Source organism: Sminthopsis crassicaudata, chromosome 6 (assembly GCF_048593235.1).
Source record: "Sminthopsis crassicaudata isolate SCR6 chromosome 6, ASM4859323v1, whole genome shotgun sequence".
In the NCBI taxonomy this organism is placed as follows: Eukaryota; Metazoa; Chordata; class Mammalia; order Dasyuromorphia; family Dasyuridae; genus Sminthopsis; species Sminthopsis crassicaudata.
Window position 1 is genome coordinate 115,089,590 of NC_133622.1, and position 23,359 is coordinate 115,112,948.

The 23,359-nt window shown below is 33.9% G+C and overlaps 1 pseudogene; it reads left to right on the plus strand.

Moving 5' to 3' along the window:
* Positions 1–22,076: 22,076 nt before the first annotated feature.
* On the plus strand, positions 22,077–22,672 carry LOC141546592 (WASH complex subunit 3 pseudogene; annotated as a pseudogene).
* The last annotated feature ends 687 nt before the right edge of the window (positions 22,673–23,359 follow it).

Sequence of the window (23,359 nt, forward strand, 5' to 3'; positions counted from 1 at the left end):
TATTTAAAGCAGACAGTTCAGTAAATAAGAATCCTGGGCCTGAAGTCAGAAAGACCTGAGTTCAAATCTGTCCCTAAGAACTTACTAGCTGTGTGACTCTAGATTCTTCAGTTAGCCTCTGCCTATCTTACTTACCTCATCTGTAAACTGAGGATAATAATAGCGTCTATCTCCCAGAGTTAGGAAGATCAGATGAAACAATAATTGTAAAGCAATAATACAATGCCTGGCTATGTGAACATTATATAAATATTAACTAACAATAATCATAGATCATTTTATACTGCAATTATAAACACACATATAATTTCCTGATTTATATATACATGTATATATACATATATATGTATTAAGCTCCACAAAGGCAAGAACTAGGCTTTCCTTATCTAAATTGTGATTCTTCCTCGTATTTTTTCAATGTAAGAGAGCATCATAGATTGGAAACAAGAACATTAGAGTTAGAGGCACTATGTGTAGATTTGAACTGGATTAGCTGTGCTAATCACTTTACCTCTCTGGGGTTCAGTTTTCTTATCTTTGAAATGAGGAAATGATCCCTGTGTAATCTACCTGGTAGATCAGGATGAGTCTCAAATGAGATATACAAAGTGCTTTGAAAACCTTCAAGGGATCTATACATATAATGGAATCAAGAAGCATTTGTCAGGTGCTTACAATAGCAATAGCTTACATTTATATATTGCTCTCTTCAAACTTTAATGCAGGTCCAGTTTTGGAAACCAGAGTATGGGAAAAGTCATTGATAAGAGATAGATTGCATTTGTTATAGGAAATGCAGAGGGTATTTCTAGGAGAGCTCTTTTAGAAAAAGAGCCTGTAGCCTCAAGACTTGAATTCATACCATGTAAAACTCTATTAAAGGAATTGGGGATGTTTAAGTTGGAGATGAGAAGATTTAGGAAGGACATGCTATTTTTCACTCATTTCAGTCATGTGCCCATTTGGGATTTTCTTTCCTTTTTAAAAACTAATTTATTAATTTTTAACACATATTGCTCTTTGAATCATATTGGGAGAGAAAATCAGAGCAAAAGGGAAAAATCATGGGAGAGATAAAAAAAAAACAACAGAAAAAAGAGGTGAATCATGTGTTGATTTACATTCAATCTCCTTTGTTCTTTTTCTAGATGTAAATTGCATTTTTTTGTCCAAAGTCAATTGGAATAGCTCTGGATCACTGAACCATTGAGAAGAATCAAGTTTTTCATAGTTGATTATCACATATTCTTGTTGTTATTGTATACAATGTATTCCTGGTTCTGCTTATTTCGCTCAGCATCAATTCATGTAAATCTTTCCAGGTTTTTCTAAAATCAGTTTGTTTATATTTTTATAGAACTCATTACCTTCATATGTCACAACATTTGGAGTATTCTTGACAAAAATACTAGAGTGATTTGCCATTTCTTTCCCTAACTCATTTTACAAATTAGGAAGTTGAGGAAAACAGGGTTATATGACTCACCCAGAGTCACATGGCTCTAAGTGTCTGAACCTAAGGTTTCAAATTAAAGTCTCTAGGGGCAGCTAGGTGGTGCAGTGGCTAGAGCACCAGCCTTGAATTCAGGAGGACCCGAGTTCAAATCTGGTCTCAGACACTTAACACTTCCTAGCTGTGTGACCCTGGGCAACTCACTTAACCCCAGCCTCAGACAAGGAAAAAAAATACAAATTAAAGTCTCTAGCCCCAGCATTCTACCTAGTATGAACCTAGGATATACTAACTGATTTAAAATAAAGAGCTGTCATGTGAAAGAAGGATAAAAATTATTCTGTTTGCATTTAGAGGATAGACTGAGGAACAATAGGTAAAAGTTACAAAAATATGAATTTGATTTTGATGTCAGAAAAAAAAAAACTTCCTAACAGAGCTGTCTAAAAGTGGTATGGGATGTCTTGGCAGCTACCTAGTTTCCCTTTATTATATGTTTTCAAGTGAAGGTTGGAGGACTTCTTATTAGTGATACTATAAGTGAGGTTTAGATCAGATGCCAGAAGTCCCTTCCAACTCTGAGATTCCTTGATTCTTTAATACAAAACTGAAATTCCAAGTAAAGTGATACAGATTGCCACATATGGTGGTTAGATTTTATAGAAATAGAAGCATAATCCTTCACGTTATCCTATATTAAATTAGCTTTGGAGGCCTAGACAGGGAACCCAAGCAGCATGTCTAATTGTTTCTAACAACTAGATTTCTTTGTGGAGGAGGGGAAAGAATGGAGGAATAACCTTATAATTTACAGCTTCTTTCAACACAGATAATGATGTCCTTATGCCTAACCCATAGTTAATGCTTTTCAATTGATCAATTGTATTGTGGTGTCATCTGGTTGATTTCTCTTTGAAAGTGCTTCTTTTAATGTGGCAGAAAATATTAAAACTTCTGCTATCATAGAAAAGATATAGTTTTGGCTGCTTGTTTGCCCAAACAAGGATCATGATAAAATATATGCTTCTTTCTTTTAAAGTATTTCCTGTTTCTTTCTTTACCCTGCCCCTTCCCCCTAGCATTTGTGGCCTACCTATCAAAATCCAGATCTAAACAGTGATGATAAAAAGAAAATAGTAAGTGCAGTGTCCCCTCACTCAAGGAACATTAGATATTTGAACTCAGATGTAATCTCAATTATATGTTCTTTTTAATAGCTAAATTTATGAGAAAATACATAATCAAGTTTGAAGACTCTTAAATATGTGTGTCAACATGTCCATAATAATGCATTCCTGCAGTGTTCTGTTCCTACTCCTCTTGATTTTTTTTTCTTCTCATGATCATCCTTCAACTTGAAGAACAGGGTTAACAAAAAAAAAAAAAAAAAAAAAGATGATTAATTTGGCCTTTCAATGTTAAATGAAGAAAAATCATTTTTAAAAAATCTCCCAAAGTAAATCTTCAGGAACTAATAAATGCAGAGGGAAATGTCAAGGTGACAGAGGGCAAAAATGAGAATTAGAAGTGATGGGTGAGAATGCTGATGCTATTTTTGGGCAATCCCCAAAGGGACCTTTGCCTTACAAGGGAAAGAGGAAGACCATGGTGGTTGAAATCATACTTGGGATAATGTCTGCTACTTGGGGAAGTCTTGGACAAGAAAGACTGGGGAGGTCTAAGGAAGAACAGTAACTGAAAAACAGAGCAGAGAATTGGTTTGTGAGGAGAGATTAAGGAAGCTAATGTGTTTAACTAAGTGAAAACTAAGTGGGATCTGATAACTGCCTAAGACTATTTGAAAAGTGTAAACAACAAGGGGGAAATATTTAACATAATATCAGGCTTTATTAGGATGAAAAGCAATTTAAGGAAAATATCCATGTTCCATTTGTCAGTGGACCTTCATTAAACAACAAAAGTTCATAAAAAATTTTTTAAATAATTTTAATGAAAGTATAAATTTTGACCAAATAGTAACTATAAAAGTGCCTTTAGTTTACATAGGAAGTCACTACCCAATGGTTAAAGAGCTGTGCTTGAAGATAAAAAATAAGATACTTACTAAGTGATCTTGGGCAAGTCACTTAAGGCCTACCTGCTTCAGTTTCTTTATCTGTAAAAAGGGGATAATTATAGCACCTACCTCCCAGGTTTCTTATGAGCAAAATTATAAAATATTTGTAAAATCTCTTTGAAAACCTTAAAATGCTCTATAAATGCGAACTATTCTTCATTCTTAAAAGTTTTCATGAAAAAGATGAACTTAAAATTATTTTTTATTTAATTTAATTTTTAAATTAAAAAGTATAATATTTTTTATAAAGTATAATGTTTTTGTTTATATGTCCCTCTGATTTCTGCATTCACCTGGATTACCCTAAAAAACTCTTTGTAATAAAAATAAAACAAAAACAACAAAAAGAAAACAAAAGACAAATGGAGCAATTTGTGAAAACTAATCATTATTTCAACTCAGGTCTGATAGTCTATGTTATAGTCCACATGAACAGTCACTTACTTCTGCAAAGAAGGAGGAAAAGGCAGGTTTTCTCATTGCTTCTTTAGCTACAAAACAAAGGATTATAAAGCCAGAATGGACCTTTGTTTTACAGATAGGGAAAAAGTGGCTCAGTGAATCTTATTGAGGCTATTGGGGCAGTAAATAGCAGAAGTGGCATTGGAATCAAGATCTGCTTACTAGAGAGAGAACAACCTTCCTACCAAGTCACACTGATATAATTTTTGGTCTTGAATTCTTTGGGGAATTTTGTATATGAGGACTGAATAAAGCACTGAAATGGGAATTAAGCAATCCAAGGATTTGTAAAATAAGATTGAACTCTCTAAGGTTTTTTTTTTTCTTTCTCTCTTTCTTCCTTGCTCCCCATAAAAATGCATATACTAAATCTGCATGGTTGTATGTGTGCATGTATATATATTTATATGCTATATACATATGTTTCTAGAAAAGATGCTAGGATGTGACTACTGATTAAAACTAAAATTATCCATGTTTTATCTCAATGCTCAAACTGTTTAGATTATACAACTCATTTTGGAATCGTTATCTCCCACTAGGCAGACACATTTCACTGGAGAACATAAACCTCAGAGAAAACATTGTTTTCTATTGCTGATACTAAAAGAGCTGTGGCCACAACAGCAGTGCATTTCAGGAAAGCAAGTCCTCAGACAATGTTGGTTTCTTGGTCAAGGATTAATGGCAATGAATGCCACACACAGAGATTGCAAAAAAAAAAAAAAAATACCAAAGAAGGTAAGGCCCTTGAAAATCCAATTAAAGAAAAATACATTAGGAAGAATAGTTCATGCAGGATGACCAGCTGCATCTTTTTCATGTTTAATTTCTGTGACTTGGAGTTATTACAAATTTCTGCAAATTCCCTTTAGTTCATGCATGGCTGTCCTTGTTCATCATTCATGCGTAAAACTGAAACAGGTTTTCTTATGAATGACTTTCTTTTCAGGCTAAACATGATAAGCAGCAAGTTCATCAATCTTAGTGGAAAGAATTTAAAATTTTGTTTTGAGTTCATTTGTTACACACATTTAACAGGTTAGGAAACTGAGATAGATAAAAGTTAAGTGACATATATATGAAATGGAGCTTGAATTAAAGTCTTTTTGACTCCAGGTCCAGTGTTTTATCCACTGAGCTTCCTACATTCCTCTTTATATATTGATAGAAGATCATGGACCAGAATAGAAAAATAAAATAATAAAATTTCAGAAGAATAAAAATTCCTGCGGCTTTAATGGTCAATGGAATGACCCATTTGTAGTGGGTATAAGTCGAGCACATCATATTATGTATGATGATATTGCCTAGATATGTATAATATTAGTAAATGAATGGAAAAGAAGATGTACCCATCACTGATATCCATGAATTATCAAAAGACTGCAAAGAAGATATCTGGCATCATGGGTAGATTCTATGAGAGAACATGCATCAGAATTGCACAAAATAAGATATGGATGGGTTGCAATCTATACAGATGGAGAGAGTTCTCTTGTTGATGAAACAGTGGAATTCATTTGTTTTATGCAGTGGAAAGAACATTTTGTTTGGAATCAAAGAAACTGAGTTTGAATCTTGGCTCACTACTTATTACCTGTGGCTTTTGGCGAGAGAATTAACATCAGTTTCATTTTCTATTAATAAGGCTGTGGACTAGGTGAACTCTCTAAGGTCTCTTCCCAGCTCTAAATATATGATATTGTGATTGAAATTCTATTAGTTCTATTAGTACTACCTAGTTCTAGTCTGATATTATACAAAAGCAAAACTAAACTAAGTTAGTTTAAAATGTTAAGAATCAGAGAATTGTAGTCTTAGAAATAAATGAGACCTTAAAGATCATTCATTCCAAAGATCCTTCATTTATTTTTCTTTCATAATGGTCTCCTTCTCAGACTAGTTTTTAAATGAATAAAATAAAGTATATAAAATTATAACAGAAACCATTTACAATGAAATCTAGCTGTCAAAATCATCAATCCTTATCTTATATAAAAGCTTCATTTACAAATGAGAAAAGTAAGGCCAAATATTGTTTTGCTAAAGTAAAACATGGCTTTATTTGTTTTATTTGCCTTACATGTACAAGTTTGTGTGACTGACCTAAAATAAACATAATTTTCTGGTTTGGTTGCCTAAAGAGCAAAATAATGTAAATGTGAATAATATGCATACAGAGAATTATATTTCTTACATAATTAGAAGCTTTGTTTTGATCCTTTCTGATGTGTCTAAGCTCTTTCTTCCCTGATTCTTTCACATTTTTTTCTCAAGCACACTCAATTTTCCCATTTTTAAAGAAGTTACTTTTACCCTTCTGGTCCTTCCAATTCCCCTTCTCCTCCATCCACTGAGGAGGCAAGCAATATAATAACTATATTATTATATTATGCAATTATACAAGTCATGCAAAACATAATGAAAATATTTTACAAAAAAAGAAAATGTATGGAAAAGAAATTTTCAACAAATTACTTAATTCTTGAATAAAAATTTTATGACTGTTTGAACACAATTTAAAGTAGAAAAGGACCTGTAAAAATAAGAGGGGAAGGAACTGGACCTGTGATATCACTGGTAAAAGAGGAATTCCCAGGTGAAAAAAAACAAACAAAAAACTTCTTCTATTAAGGTCTTTCAGTTGTCTAGTTGTCTAGAGCACTGAGATAGTCACCAAGGCAGTAGTCATCAAAAATGACACCCAAACCTGGCTCTTCCAGGCTGGGAGACCAGTTCTCTATCATACCATATAATTTCTAGGAACAGAAGATATATAAACATACTATTTATGTTACAAATGACTAACAATTAACAATGGTTAAAATAATTTACAATAAATAACATTTATAAAGAATATTTTATCCTTATAATGACCCTGTGAAATAGGTGCTATTATTGTTTCCATTTTACAGATGAAGAAACTGAGGTTGAGGATAATTAGGTGACTTGTTCAGCTAGGATATATCTGGTAGGATTTGAATCAAAATTTTCCTGTTTCTGAATCCAGGCTACCACCTAACTGACTTGTAGATAGAACCATATATCAAATAATTAAAGAGATGATTAATCTGACACTTCCCACCCTGCATGAAATATGCTTCTTATTTCTTCTTTTTTTATCCTCTACATTTTAGTATGACCTGGAGAAACTGATGCAATATTAATGGACAATAAATTACTTCTATATTTCTATCATTTCTTTTTTTCACTTGAGAAGCTTTTTCTTCTTTGTAGCACATAATGTGGTGAGGAAATTGTCATGAGCAATTAAATCAAATTGTCAGTCCCCAGAAAAGAGAATCCATTACATGTTTTGAATATCTTGCGGCTGCAGCCAAATTTATGTGTAAAAACAAAACAGACACCCTCTATCTTTTGGGGTTGATTTTGTAGCATGTGACGAAGATGTCTGAAGCTGGGTTTTGTTGGTGTTCCAGCTTCTAGCCATATTGAATTAATTTTCCCTGGCAGCCTTCTGATTGTTCCACTGCCTCTTTGAAATGGAATCCACGTTAGAAGATGTCATCTGCTCTCCCTTTTGGAGCAAGTTTGTGGTGTTTCTTCCATTTTGTAATCAATCACTATTGCAATTAATTTCAGTGCTGTCCTATGGCACTATGAGATTCCATTGGAAATAGGTTCCAATGGAAAATGCTAGATTTCCGTCCAAGATGTGAGGAAAGAGAAGATGAGATATCCAGCACTCTGTGAATCTTTGATGTAACACTTGAAATCTCTGTCAGGTACCATGGACCTGAGATTATGTAATTTTGTCTTAATTGGGAAATCAGAATGAAAAAACTTTAAGACGCATTAGTCTCTTTTAGGTAATGACACTGTAAGTCACTTTTCCATAGCACTTTAAGCTTACTAAGCATTTTTGTACTAGGTGGGTAGACTGTGTTAACATCTCCATTTTACAAATGGAAAGACTGAGAATCTGAATTAGAAGTATCAGAGCTGGGATTCAAATCCAGTTCTTTCTTACCTCCATGTCTAATTTTTTTACTTTTCTATTCTATAATCACATTGTATCTGTTAGAAGACCCTTACAATCCCGTGCAAAATATTGCCACCACAAGCATATTATTGTGGTATTTACACACTTAAACAATTTTATATTGGACAGGCATGTCCAATCTGAGTTGCAGTTCCTTCTAGGTGAGTAGGGGGAAAAACAGCAGTTCTAATACTTCTTGTCCATTTCTGACTAAATTTTTTTTGTCTTTTGATAGTCAAACAGACTGATTAAAGCTTGCTGTATTGATCTATTTTATATTCATTTATAATCTTGCACTAATACTCCAAATATGAAAATATGTAGAGAAGGGAATCTAAACTACTCTGATAAAATATACAACTGAGATAATAAGAACTAAATAGCTCCATAAAGTTATGGAGTCTATAAAGTCAATGACAATTCAAAAGGGTCAGCCATCTGAAGGACCATGTGGGAATGACAAGGTGATTCTATGATTAAGCATAAAAGTGAGACAATTTTAAAAAGTTTTATCTTGCTTAGTCAATGAGTTGCTCTGTCATTTTTCTCTTTGTCTTCTCAACAAAAACATATTGACTGTGAAGGGGATATGATGAACCTAATCTTTGTCTGATGCCTCGGTTTCCTTATATGCAAAATGGAAGCAGTATCAAAGGCAGCCTATCCTACAAAGATATTATATAGCATTCTTTTTTTGTAGAATTTAAATTTATATTTTGATAACTCTATTAAATGTATATCTCCTCTGATATTAATCTCTCTCCATTTTTCCCATCCAGGTTCCTATTGAGGCTTTATATATGTGTACATGTTAATTTACAGTAATATGAGTAGTGAACAATTTGAGAGAGAAGAAAAAAACAAAATTGAATTCTGGGACTTTCTGCTGTTTCCAACTTGTTAATGACTAACTTTCATTTTATTTTTTTAAGTCATTATTCAAAATAACAAGTAACCATTCTTAATTTTTTTATTTCTCAGTAAATAAAAAAAAAACTTTTCTCTAGAGAATTGGAGTAGCAGAAGAAGTTATTACCTATAAAATAAGAAGACTAGTTATTTTGAGGTGTTTGGCTCTGGACTGAATGCAGAACCCTCCCTAACTAAGCTCAGATTGCTGTGCAGTTCTTTACTAATGACACTGTGAGCAAAGGAAGTATTAGGAAATTTTGTGGGGGATCAGCAACCTGCCAGAAAGACTAGAGAAACAGCTTATTATTAGGGCTTGCAATTCAGGTGGATTTTCTCTTTTAAAAAATATAAATGTTTATATTATTTTATTAAATAATCAATATATTCATTATTATATCATAATAATTAATATGTTAATAAAATAATATATTGCATTATTTATATTATAAATATATTTAAATAATATAAATATTTATACTTTCTTAGGGTAGGTTAGAACCACTTTAGATGGATGAAATGCTTTAAGCAGCAACTCTCCCTTTCTAACTTCCATTCCTATTTAATGAGAAAATACAGGTGCATGCATATTGTCCTAGGTTCAGAGGATAATCAGTTTAGATCTAGAAGGAACCTGGGGCATCCAGTCTAACCCTATTCATTTCATACCTGAGGGGACAGAAGCCTAGAGACTGAAGCAAGTTGCCTAAGATCATACAAATAGTAAATGGCAAAATCAGGATATGAATCCAGGTACTCTGTAAATCTAGGGTTCTTTTCCTACTGCTCACATTGCGTTATCCAATTCATAACTTTTAGCATTAACAGTAAGAGGAATTGTAACGAAGCAGAAGATATTGAATGACCAAGGGTAAGGTGCCCACTCCATTGTTTAGAATCTTTTTCAGCTCCCTCTAAACTCTACTCAGCAATAAGTCCCCTAGTTTTCTTTATTTAAGCATCGGTTTCACCCTTTTCTGGAGGATTAAACCATTGAAAAAAGTCTTTGGCAGAATCAGCAAGTGAAAAATCTTGATTTTTGTCTCCAGGACCAGCTGCATTAACAGGAACAGGAGTTTAATTATTGGCTGCCTTGATAGACCTTCAGGTGGGTAGCAGAAAGTTCCTTTGGTTTTTTCTTCTCTGTCTCTCTTAATCCTGGTTCTATACTTTGGAAAATAAATGCCTAAGACACTCTTGGAGCATGACCTCTTCACTACTGAGTCACTTCCTATTATAGCTCTTAAATCCCCTTTTCTAGAAGCCATATCAACAAATGTCCCTGAAGGCTGTTTCTTTGCCTGCAAGAAAGCTTTAAAGTCTCAGTCATTAGTCAATTAGGAAAGTCTACTGGGTCCATGGACATACTTTCCCACAACTCTTTGGGATATGTAAGGCTCTGGTTCCTTACTCAAATTGCACCTTGATTTTTACTCTCAGCTTCTGAAAAAGGAGCTTTGTGAAGACTTTGACCAAAAAGTGTTATGGAGTTATGATGTATTAGGTCTTTTTTTTTGTTCCAGCTAAGGTTTTTCCATGCTTTCCATCTTAGATGTTGGATGGCTGGATACCCAGGATAAAGATCTATTGTCAGAGGAGACTGTATGATATGTATTTGGGTAGGCAAATGCAAAGGATGTGGGCCAATAAGCACCACCTCTAAAACCTTGTACTCTAACATATAATAGAAGTTTCTAGTTTGCTGGCTCCTTCATCTAGAAAGGGTTCTTTTCTACAGTTCTCATCTTACTATAGGCTTCTCAAATTCAGGCTTGAATTGTCTACCAAATAGACATCATCCTGTATGCTTTTCTTCCTGCCCCTTATCCTAGCATGGAGAAATGATTTAAGAAAATAATACTCCCCTTGTGACCTGAAAAGTTGGAATAGAATAATATTTATCAAGGTGCAAGGTGGAAAGATATTGGTTTATTTTCTTGGATGTAGGCAAGTTAGGGAGAGGAGGCAAACAATCAGTGGGGAATCCCAGATCACAAATTTAGGGTTGGAAAGGATTTTAGAATCCAATCCATTCATTTTATAGATGAGGCACAGAGAGATTTAATGATTTGCCCACAGTCTGAGGCAGAATTTAAATCTCTTTCTTTCTGATACCAAGCCCAGGGATCTATTCACTATGCCACAGGCTGGAGGAGGAGAGGAGGGTGAAAGGAGAGAAACAAATTTCTTAATAGAGGCTGTGGTATCTGTTGCTGAGTAGGGTTTGGAATATACTGAAATTGATTTATTTCATGGAAGGGGTAGGATCTTACAGAGTTCTCCCTACCACAAGGGTTGCAATAATGACTGGAGCCTCTAATTAGGAAAACAATGAAGCCTGCTGGATTAACTTCCTACTTCAGAAAAGAAGACAACTGGTTTTATTTACTCTGGGTTCAGCCCGGGGATGATCATTTGGTTGTAGTTCTGGGAGAAGACCACCTTGGGAGAGAGGCAAGTAAATCACAATTTCACTCCTAGTTAAATAAATAAGTGAAAGTTCAGGGGGTGGGTGGGTGACCCTTGCAGGGAGCCAATCATTGCTGTAATTGCCAGCTGCTTGCTGAAAGGAGCTGGTGTGGCACAGAGAGTGTATGCGTTTGGGCTTGCTTCTGGGAGTATAAGAATATTTTATCTGAAAAACTGGTTCTCTTGTTATCATGTCAGGGTGAGGGATTTCCAACAGGATAGTTGACAGGTTAGACAAAAGGCCAGTTCAATCATAAAGCAATGATGCAGGTGTTCTTACTTTCCCTGAAGCATTTGTACATACCAGATGCACTGAGCCCTGGCCTAGCTTGCCACACTGTCCCATCACTTTCTCTCCAAATGGATGGAAGGGACTATAGATGTTGATTATATTTGGGAAAAGCTCCTCTGTGCCTCCTCCTACTTTGGGAATGACCTTGGGTACTTGCTAGTGGAAGTACTTGGGTACTTCCTCTAGCATGGTACAACACCTGGCAAATTCTAGGAGGCTGGGAAAGATTTGAAGGAATTTTGTCATAGCATGACAAAATAGGATTTACCTCCATCACCTATGAGCATCATAGTGTTCCTACAGTTATAGTAGAGAGGAGTAATGAAAGAAGGGAGAGAGGAAGCCAAGAATCAGTCTGAGAACTGTTTATGAACCCAAGTGTTCCTCATTTGTCCCAATTACATTTTGTCTTATTAGACTTGGCCTTCTATTCTGCAAAAATATTTTTGGATCCGGTCTCTGATATCCGATGTGATAGCCAGTCATGCCAACTTAATTTTATCTGCAAATTTATCAAGCATGCCTTATGTGCCTTCATTCAAATCATAGTTTCATATATTCAAATCAAAGAGCATAAGGTCAAGGGAAGATGTCTTGAGTAATCTACTAGACTTATCCTGTCAAATTTGGCCTTTCTTCATTTTGGTTTTGTGTTCTAGTCATTCAATCAATTCTAATTGAATTGCTTGTGTTATCACCTTCCTAGTATATTGTAAAGAGAAAGAAATAAATTGATGTTGAGTGAAGCAAGCAGATTCAAGAAAACAATATAAAAATGTATATAATAATGCAAATGGAAAGAATGACCATAAAACAATCAAGAGTGAATACTGCAAAACTATAAAGAACAAGTATGGAGCTATGAGAAGATGCCTTAATTATAATCCTTTGTAGAAGTGAGAAGTCCACAATTATGGAATATTGTACATAGTTTTAGACTTTTTTGATATATAGATTTTTTTCTATTATTTTAAGGGGGAAAGAAGGAAATGGGAGAAGGTTGTATTTGTTTTGCTGAATTCAAAGTAGGTATTACATAAATTCTTGGTCCTGTCCCTCTTCTTCTTTAATAAACACTTGTTGATGAATTAATCCTACCTTTTGTTTTGAAAAAAGGTTCTTATGTTTACAACATTCACCTGATCTAACAGTTTAGTTATTTTGTCAATAAAAAGAATAAAATGGGTCTACACGACTTATTTTCATTAAAATGACACTGTTTCCCCCCTCCCCAATCTACCTTAGTTGTCTCTATTTTCCTTATTAGAAATTTGGAAACTGTCTCTTTAATGAAGTATTTTGGAATTTTGCCAGGAAAAGAAGTTGAACTCAAAGGCCTAGAATCTCCCCCAACTTTTTTTTTCTTGGAAAGACAGGACATTTGCTTTTCTCTGTCATTAGTAAATATTTATGAAGAATTTCTTATATGTCAGGAATATGCTGTGTTAAAAAGAAAGGTAAAATATAATCTCTGTCCTCAAATCTTGTTCCACTTCTCTTACTGTCATTGTCTTTTAAATATTACTAATATATGGTCTTTAATCACACTTACTAATTCTTCCAGTTTCTTAGAAAGGGGTTTGTCTGAGTCTGTTGACTTGAACTTATTAAAGGCAGCTCGAAATTCAATTAACATTTCTTCATCTTCATTCTGCTGAAAGCAAAAAACCATTCTTATTGAGCAAGAAAGCAGACCCAAACTTATCTTTCTGTAACTCATGGAAACCAAAATGTCTGCCTTTCTCTTGTGCATTAGCTAACCAATTGTGGTACCTGAATGTCATTATATATCTATGCTATAAGAAATAATGGATGTGGTGGATATTAAAAAGCAAGGAAAGACTTAAATGAACCAGTGTTGAGTGAGGAAGCAGCCTAGAAAACTATACAAACAAATTCATACAACCATGTAACTGCAAAGAAAAATTACAAAACAATCAAGAGTGAATGTTGCAAGATTTTAAAGCATAATCTTGGAGATTCAAGAATTCATCCCCATCATCATCCTTTGTAGAGGTGAGAGGTTTCCAATTATTTTTATTTTTCAATTTATTGATTTGTTCTGGTATTTTCCCTTATCTTTCCTTTTTTCTTTAAAAAATATTATCTCTTATGAGGGATAATTCTCTGGGAGAGCAGAGTAAGAGAGATCCTGGAAGAAATTTTTGTGATGCAAATGGAAAAGGATATTAATAAAATCTATATGAAAAAGAATTTTGTTATTTTCATTTTCATGGTTGTTATTTGTCATTTTCCATCCATCCTGAATTGAACAATGACTTTGTCTTCTTTTATCTTATTCTTTCTCCCAACAGAGCCAAACATAATAATTAATAATAATATCTTTTTTGTTATCTTATCCTTTGGCTCCTTGCCTCAGTCTATCATGAATTTTATTGACAATACTTTTACAGGGCCATATTACTCCTCAAAGGTCATTATTAGTAACTTACCTTTGTTTTTATCCTTTTTAAAACCTAATTTGGCCAATTTAATTCAATTAAATAAACATTTTTAGGCAATTATTAAGTGACAAATACAATGCCTTTGGGGATAGAATGAAAAATCTGAAAAAGTCTTCCACAATCTGGTTAGAAAGGCAGTTTTTTGTTTCCATGAAGTACAAAAATATAAGTTTGGGTAATCTTTCTTCTTTAAATAGAATGTTCTTTGCTTTCAACAGAATGAAAATGAATGATTAACGGTAGACCCAAAAAATTTGCTTTCTACTTTCAGGATATAATACATACACACACACACACACACACACACACACACACACACACACACACACACACACACGAAAGACAAGAATAAGGAAAATGGAAGAGGAAATACCTGAAATATCTTTGATGAAGGCAATTAAGGATTCAGAAAGGAAGAGAAAAGAATGGAAGATATGTCATGTATGGGATGCCTGGCTTGTAAATTCCCTGGGCAGCTGTATTAGAAATTCACCATTTTTCTCTTTCTTCTGATAATTTTATATTATTTCTTCAGGTTTTATTTTGATGTTTTTCTCATTTCTCTTGTTTAAACATGAGTTGGACTAGATGGCCTTTGAGTTCTCCCCATACTCTCTATTTCTTTTATTTTTGTGATTCTTTTCTAACTTCTCTTAGAGAATATTAGGCCATTGAATCCTTATTCTTTCTCTCTCACTATATCTAATTTTTGTGTTTTTCAAAACCTCTATCAATAAGCCCACTCAGCAATAGATTCTTGGTCCTAAGGAGATCTTGAATCATTTCATCTTTCTTGATGAAAGGCAAATCACAAATTTATTAGCTGCTCTAAATTTGAAAAACAGGTGTTATGCCATATTCTCCTTGAATTGTCCTATCTCAGTTATTCTGCCCTAATCCCCAGGCTGAAACACCATCCTTCCCTCTTAATCATCAGGATGTTTGAGAATCCCAATTTATCAGAATGTCTGATGACTCTCCCTATTCTGTCATCCCAATTTATTACAATGTCCAGTGCCTCCCCCATTATGTCATTGTTCTTGTTAATCATCAAAACTCTATAAAGAATTTTTGAATCCCACATTTGATACTGGAGAATTGGAGACAAGAGTCTGATCCAGTCAATTATTAAAACTCTCTAATAAATTAAATTATTATAACTCTCTAATCTCTATCTTGCCTCAGTTTCTCCAGGATTACATAGGGAGTGCCCACAAATAGCTGTAATATTAGTGTTCCTACCATCAACTTTTCATCTAATTCCTTTTTCTCAAATAGTCTCTAGTAAGCTTCAAAGAAAATATTGCTTGTTTCAGAATCAGCTGTCTATGACAAGAGAAAAGCAAAAATTAATATCTAATTAATTAAGAGAGCTCCAAATAAAATAGTGAATGAAATTTTTATAGCTTTAATCCAACCAATTTGAACAAGCTATTGACTGCAAAAAACAGGAAATGGACTATTACCATTTCTTAGGGAAATTTAATTGTTGTAAAACAACCTTCACAATAAGAAGGTCAAAATATTTTGGGAAATCATCCCAGCCTTTTTATCTCCTTGATAAACAGAGAACTGTCACTCAAGGACAAAACATATTTTGAGTTTAAGCTATTTTGTAAAACACTCTAAAGGGAGATGATGAGCTAATAAGTAATATTGCTTCATGAAAACAATGAAAAATCATGGATGAAGCATGATCTTGCAAAAAGTTTTTCAGGAGACAAATTAAAGTAGGTTATTTCAAGAACATTTATTGGTAAAAGTGGAGGAATAAAAAAAGCTGTGGAATGGAAAGAACTGAGTTTTTAATATTACTTTATTCTCATCACCAATTGTCTTATTTGATTTCAAATACCTCAGAACTCAAAGTATTGTTTTTTTTTTTACTTTAATTTATGGAATAAAACAAGCAGGTAGGGGTGGAGGGCTGGTAATATTGGAATCTTATTCTAATCTAGGTTGAATAAGAAACGACTTTTATATTTGAAGAGGTTTAGAAATCTTCTGCAATTCTAGAGAGGTGAAAAAACTGGAGATAGAGTAATGTAGGGACTTTTAGAAGGATGTATTGATTAAGATTAGGAAGATGACATAAATAAGAATGAGAGGGGCTTTAAAGGGGAGGGCAAAATAAGGATTCCTCAATGTATTGTATAAAGAAATAGACCTGTCACTTAAAAAAATGAAGTCAGAGAGAGGTTAGACCTGAACAAAAAAAAAAATCCATTCTAGAAAGAACATAATTTCAAAAGCATTTCAATTCATTTTTTTAGTGTATCTCATAAAGGTGTATTTCTTGGAAGGCAGGTTGATATAATAGAAAGAGGAATAGGTTTGGATCAGGGGACTTGCATTTAAATCTCACCCTTGATGTTTACTACCAGTGGGAGTTATGAAACTTCCATAGGTGTCAGTTTTCCTATTTGCAAAATGAGTGGGTTGGATTAGATGAACTCAGAGTCACTTCTAGTATTAGATCTATGTCTTCCTAAAATGAAAACATCACAAATTATAATTTTATTAATTATAATAATATGATCTAGCATTCATATATCATTTTAAGATATACAATGTTTTTATATAGATTATTTCACTTGATTTTTTACTAAAAAAGGCAAACATAAAGATATGAAGTATTAGCATTGGTAGTACTTTGTTAATAGTACTATATGTCCACTTTTTCATATCTATGAAATCTTTATGAGATTGTTCTATGAAAATACTGAGAGCATCCTTGGTAAAAAAAAAATTCTAAGGAAACAAAGGTTTTTGTAGAAAAAATTTCTACAGCAAACTATAACTTTACAATATTTGCACAATTGACTAAGAAGTAGAAAGAATATAAAATCTATTGTTTATTTCTTCATAACAGAAAAGAAGCATTTAATCAGTAGTGCAAAAGGCAACTTTTAAGGTTCTGAAAGATGGCCTAAATGAAAACATTAAGCTAATATAAGATTTCTTGAGAGATATAAGCACAGAGATAATTTTCTAGAGATAATTGTTAAAGAAATTTTAGCTATGAACAGGAAATTTGCAGATGAAGAAATTGAAACCATTTCTAGTCACATGAAAAAATGCTCTAAGTCAGATTAAAACAAATTAAAATTACATTAAATTATTTATAAATAATAAAATAAAATAAAATGAAATAAAAACAGATTCAAAGCAAATTAAGACAACTCTGAGGTACCACTACACATCTCTCAGATTGGCTAACATGACTGGAAAATATAATGATGAATGTTGGAGGAAATGTGGGAAAACTGGGACACTAAAACATTGTTGGTGGAGTTGTGAGCTGATCCAACCATTCTGGGCAGCAATATGGAGCTAGACCTGAAAGGCTATCAAACTGTGTGTATCCTTTCATCCAGCTGTGTCTCTATTGGACCTGTATCTCAAACAGATCATAAAAAGGAAAAGAACCCACATGTGCAAAAATGTTTATAGCAGCTCTTTTTGTAGTGGCAAGGAACTGGAAATTGAGTGGATGATCATCAGTTGGAGAATAGCTGAATAATTTATGGTATATGAATGTTATGAAATATTATTGTTTTATAAGAAATGATCATCAGGATGATTTCAGAAAGGCTTGGAGAGACTTACATGAACTGATGCTAAGTGAAGTGAGTAGAACCAGATCATTGTACATAGCAAAAAAAAGATTATGCAATGATTAATTCTAATGGCTGTGGCTCTTTTCAATAATGAGGTGATTCAAGCCATGGAGAGAGTCATCTGAACCCAAAGAGAGAATTGTGGGAACTGAATGTGGATCACAATATAGTATTTTTACTTTTTTGTTGTTTACTTGCATTTTTTATTCTTTCTAATTTTTTTCCTTTTTGATCTGATTTTTTTTGTATGCAACATAACTGCAGAAATAGATATAGAAAAATTGCAAATGTTTAACATATAGTTAGTCGTAGAGGGAAGAGAAGAAGAAAAAAATGTGGAAAATAAGGTTTTGCAAGGCTGAATGTTGAAAACTATTCATATTATTTTTGAAAATAAGCTTTTTGAAAAAAGAAGCACAAAATTAAAAAAAAAAACTACAGTGGCTCATTGTTTGACTTTGGAAATGAAATACAAATTCCTTTATTTGTCTTTTTTTAAAAGATGTTTTGATTATCAATATTAGCAATATATGGTTGTTTAGTCATTTCTCAATCATATCCAACTCTTTGCGACCCCATTTGGGCTTTTCTTTGCAAACATACTACAGTGGTTTGCCATTTCCTCTTCTAGCTCATTTTATAGATGAGGAAAATGAGGCAAAGCAGGTTAAGTGACTTGCCCAGTAAATGTCAAGGGCAGATTTGAACCTAAGCTGAATTTTCCTGGTTCCAGGCCTGACACTATGCTACCCTAGTTTTCTTAAATCATATATTAGTGGTTTGTTTAGCATCTGCTATGCAAGTTGTCTCTCACAAAGCATAATGGGTCAAGGAAAAAATTCAATTGATGACGACAATCTTCAGATACTTTTTTGTAGAAGTCATTGGATTTATCACTTTAAACTCCAAAACTTTACAAAGGAGAGCCACAGATTCCCAAAAGATTTTGACCAAGAAATTCCTATAGAAAAAAAAAAGCTCAAATAATGCATATTTTTTAGATTATGACATATAGTTTGTAAACTTCATATAATTGGTCCATAAGCATATAAATCTTGAATTAATAGTGGATATTGGACAATAATGATCCAGACTCATAAAGGGGTTTTATAACATTAGGAAACTTTCACAGCCTTTTCCTTTTAAATATATTTTTATTGTTTAATCTTTCCCAATATCTTTGTCTGTATTTCCTGAACATCATCCTTCCAATAAATCCTTTTATTTTGTAAACACCAATATTCTTCAGGTAATACTATGTATCATGTAATATCACAATCTCAAGGGAATTAAAATTTTAGATATCCAAAGGTCAATGGAAAAAAGTATGGATGGAAATCTAACAGAGTGGAATACCAATAATAATTCATTTGTAACAAATAGAGAAAAGAGCACAATCTATGAGAAGACTGGAAAGGCAAGTAGGATGGTAATGTATCAAGACTGGATTGAGAAACAACAGATGTGCTGCTTGAGTTTTGTACTTGTATTTCTCTAATCAAAGGAGACACAGAAGTTCTCTAGAATGTTAGATGAGTCTTTATGGATGATTAATCAAAGGGTAGTCTGAATTGCACAAAAGAGAAGGGAGTGTGAGTAGACAGGTAGATGACTCAGTGGATAGAGGGCTGGACCTTGTGTCAGGAAGACCTGAATTCAAATTTGGCCTCAGATACTGAGGAGCTTATGTGAACTGTGGGAAAACTACTTAATCTCTTCCCTCTTTAGTTTTTCCAAAATGAAGATAATAATAGGCACTTGCTTCCTGGTTTGTTGTGAAAATAAAATGGGATATTTCTGCCATACTGTTTTTTAGTTTTCCAATCAATTTTTATCAAAAATTCAAAATATTTTTATCAAAATTTTTATCAAAAAAATCAAAAAAATTGGGATAACCCCAAACTTGTCTTTACACTCATCAAATACAAGGTTACTATATTTATTTTGTTGTAGCAAATTGTATGTCCATTCTGTTCTATTGATCTACTTTTCTCGGATAGTACCAGATAATTTTGATAATTTCTTCTTTATAGTAGAGTTTAAGTTGGTACTATGCTAAATAAACCTTTCCTTTATATTTTTATTAGTTCCTTTGGTATTCTTGACTTTTTGTTCTTCCAAATGAATTTTGTTATTTTTTTTCTAATGCAAGTAACATTTGTTAAGTACTTCACAAACCAAAAAGTACAATGCAAATGTTAGTTATTATTATGTGTCCTAGTGAAAATGGATCCATTCTGATGATTTCTTAGACCCATTCAAATACTTCAAATATCTATTACTTGGAATATTTGTAACCATTTCATTCAAAGAATGATCAAATTCTTGTCTATTTTATTGTTGTCATAGAGCATTTCCCATTTTTCTATGGTAGAGGACCCACTAAATTCTATATATAGGGTTGTTTTGTTGTCAATGAAAACTGAGTTTTTGGGCCCAATGGTACAAGGTGATAGCCTCTTTTCCATCATGAACTTGCCAAGATTTCTTCCCTATCCATCCTAGGAGCATATTATCTTTCCTTGGTAACCCTAATACCTATCCAGATGGGATGAATATTTGCCAAGTCAGACTTGACAGATGATCAACATTTCATGCTTTTCAATGTCTGAGATTTAGAATTGGGCACTTTGTACCTAGCTTTGCTTACTATTCCTACTCTCTATGAATGCTACAAAGATAGTAAGTTAGGGAGCAAGGAAAATACATCATTCTCTGGTATTATGGGCCAGAACTTGAAACAAGGTGCTAATGCTTATGTACTTAGTTCACACCTTTAAAGGAGCTGGAAAAGACAAAGGACTAGCAGCAAGAGTTCTAGGAACCAAGGAGAGAGATAGGCCTCTAAGAAAGCTAACTGGGCCCAGGAAAAGATTCAAGACTTTGAAGGACACAATAAAAGATTTGGACTTTAATTCCTGGCTGCATTCCAGGGTGATTACACTGACCTGAAAGGAAGGCTGCCTCCAGAAGCTCCTCAAGAAACCTGCTCTCAGAGAACATTATATTTTAGAGAAGAGAACATTACACTCTGGCATGTGCTAGAGCTCCAAGGAATAAAGCTGATATGTAAGAGTCCTGGTTCTCAGGGTTCTTGATAAGGGATCATGATCAGAGAACCTGGAGTAACTGGCAGGACACAGGCAAGTGTAAAGGAATGTTAGCAGTCTCAGCTTAACTTCTGGTTTTACCTTTTCCATGAAGATTTTGAATGCTGCTTCTGTTCTTCCAAAACTTCTCACCTCTCCTCAGAGGTCAAGCCAAGCATAGCAGAGATAGGGTGAAAAATGGTAAATCAGTGAAAGAGAAGACTTGATTGGAAATGAAAATATTGTTATAAACAATAAGGATCAGAGTGTCATTGAATAAGCTTATTTACTTTATCTTCTTTGTGTATTTACTTTTCTCTGTAGCTCTTAGAGAGCAGAGGCTGTTCTAATTTTGATTTTGTATTTAGTTCAGTGTCTAATATATATATCAAGCACTTAATAAGTACTTGTTGATTTAATTTTGTCTTGAGATTAGTACAGGGCCTAACAATAGGGGTAGCTAAATGGCAGTCAGTAAGATTTGGATTCAAATTTTACTTCAGAAACTTGCTAACTACATAATCCTGGGTAAGTCACTTAATACTGTTTGTCTTAATTGAAGAAGGAAATGGAAAATCACTCCATTTTCTTTGCCAAGAAAACCCCATGGAGAGTAAAGTTCATAGGGTCATGAAAAATGGAACGTAAGGGAACAACAACAACAAATGTTCCTAAAATTGAATTGAATGGACTAGTTCCAAAGGGGCTCATCCTAGTTGGGGGTGGGGGCAGTTGACAGCTTATTTTAGATGTTCTATATAGCACAACTGTCCTGAATCACTACTTTGAAGCCCCTCTCCTCATTTTCAGACTACTTTCAATATTGGAAAATGCCACTGTAATTAGGAAAGAAAAGGTGTGTCTGTCTTTGCAAGGCATTTCAGAGCAGTTAAAAACACATCTCAAATGAGACTGGGGAAGTGAATGATGACCTTCTATCCTCAAGGGAGACCACTTGAGACATTCTACTTTGATTGCAAAATTTTCTTATTAATAGCAGCACCTATATTTTTTCTAATCCAGGGCTTTTGGCCCTCCCTTAGGCTTATTCACTTCTTTTGGGGGGAATCTACTAAAAGTCTTTTACCATGGGATGACATTTATGTAAAGAGAAGCGACAGAGACTTTATTAATTTTGTATTTAACGAGGGCCATGGGATCTCTGACTGAGGGCGCCAGTCGGGAGCCGCTCCCGGGGCCTGGGCTGGGAAAGCAGGGGGTGTGGGGCGAGGCCATGGACGAGGACGGGCTGCCTCTGATGGGGTCGGGCGTAGACCTGACCAAGGTGCCAGCAATTCAACAGAAAAGAATGGTTGCATTTCTAAACCAGTTTGTGGTACACACAGTACAATTCCTCAACCGATTTTCTACAGTTTGTGAAGAGAAGTTCTCGGCTTTCTCTTTGGATTCAACAAATTGAAACAACTCTCAATATTTTGGATGCAAAGCTATCATCTATTCCGGGTCTGGAAGATGTCAAATTTGAAATATCAACTGCAAATGTTTAATGGTATTACAAATGGTTCTGAAGCTCCCTCAGGTCAACAGTCATCTTTGTCTCCTCAGTCTGAGAACAGTATACAAGACACTGGACTACAGAAATGTGAAGCAGCAGCAGAAAATATCTTAACTGTAGCCAAGGATCCAAGATATGCCAGATATCTCAAAATAGTTCAAGTGGGTGTTCCTGTAATGGCAATAAGAAACAAAATGATATCTGAAAGATTGGACCCAGATCTTCTTGAGAGGCCAGATGCTCCAGTGCCTGATAGGGAAGGTGAAGCAAATGCCGAAGAAAGTTCAGATAGTGAATCTTCTTTTAGTGACTGAACTAAACTAGACTGAACTCCATGTTGACTTTATTGGATTTATATATCTACATAATATACACCTGCATAGGAAGAAGGATGTTTTTACAGCTTATATGCATTAGACTGGAGGTGAAATCCATTTCAATTATATTGGAGGCTAACAACTTTCAGAGATCACCTCTCCTACAAAATATTTACTAGACTAAGATTTTTCAGCTCTTCATAATGGTTTCTGATCATCAGTCGAAAAAAATATCTAGGAATCATCTTAATTTATGAAAGTTTTCTATAATAACTAACTTGAATTTTCTGACACATAAAAAAATTAATAACCAGCCACACAGACAGCCAAAAATTATTTCTGTGCTTTAAAAATGCAAAAGAATTTTTATTATCATGGTAGATGAGCCACTTTTGACAGTGTGCATCTTATTACCATGTGGAAATATCTATAACCCTAGTATACTTGAATAAGTAAAAAAAAAGTGAATAGCCTGATTAAAATAAAGCACAATGCTAATACAAGCACTAAGCTTTGAAATTTAATGATGCAATGTAAATTGAAAGACAAAACCCATTTACTTTGAATTTACTAGCTGGTAATATACTTCCTAATTGGTTTTACCTAAACAGTGAACTTGGTTAAATTGTTGAGACTATTTGTACTAATCTTTTTAGTCTGAGAGCATTCATATGAGTTCACTTC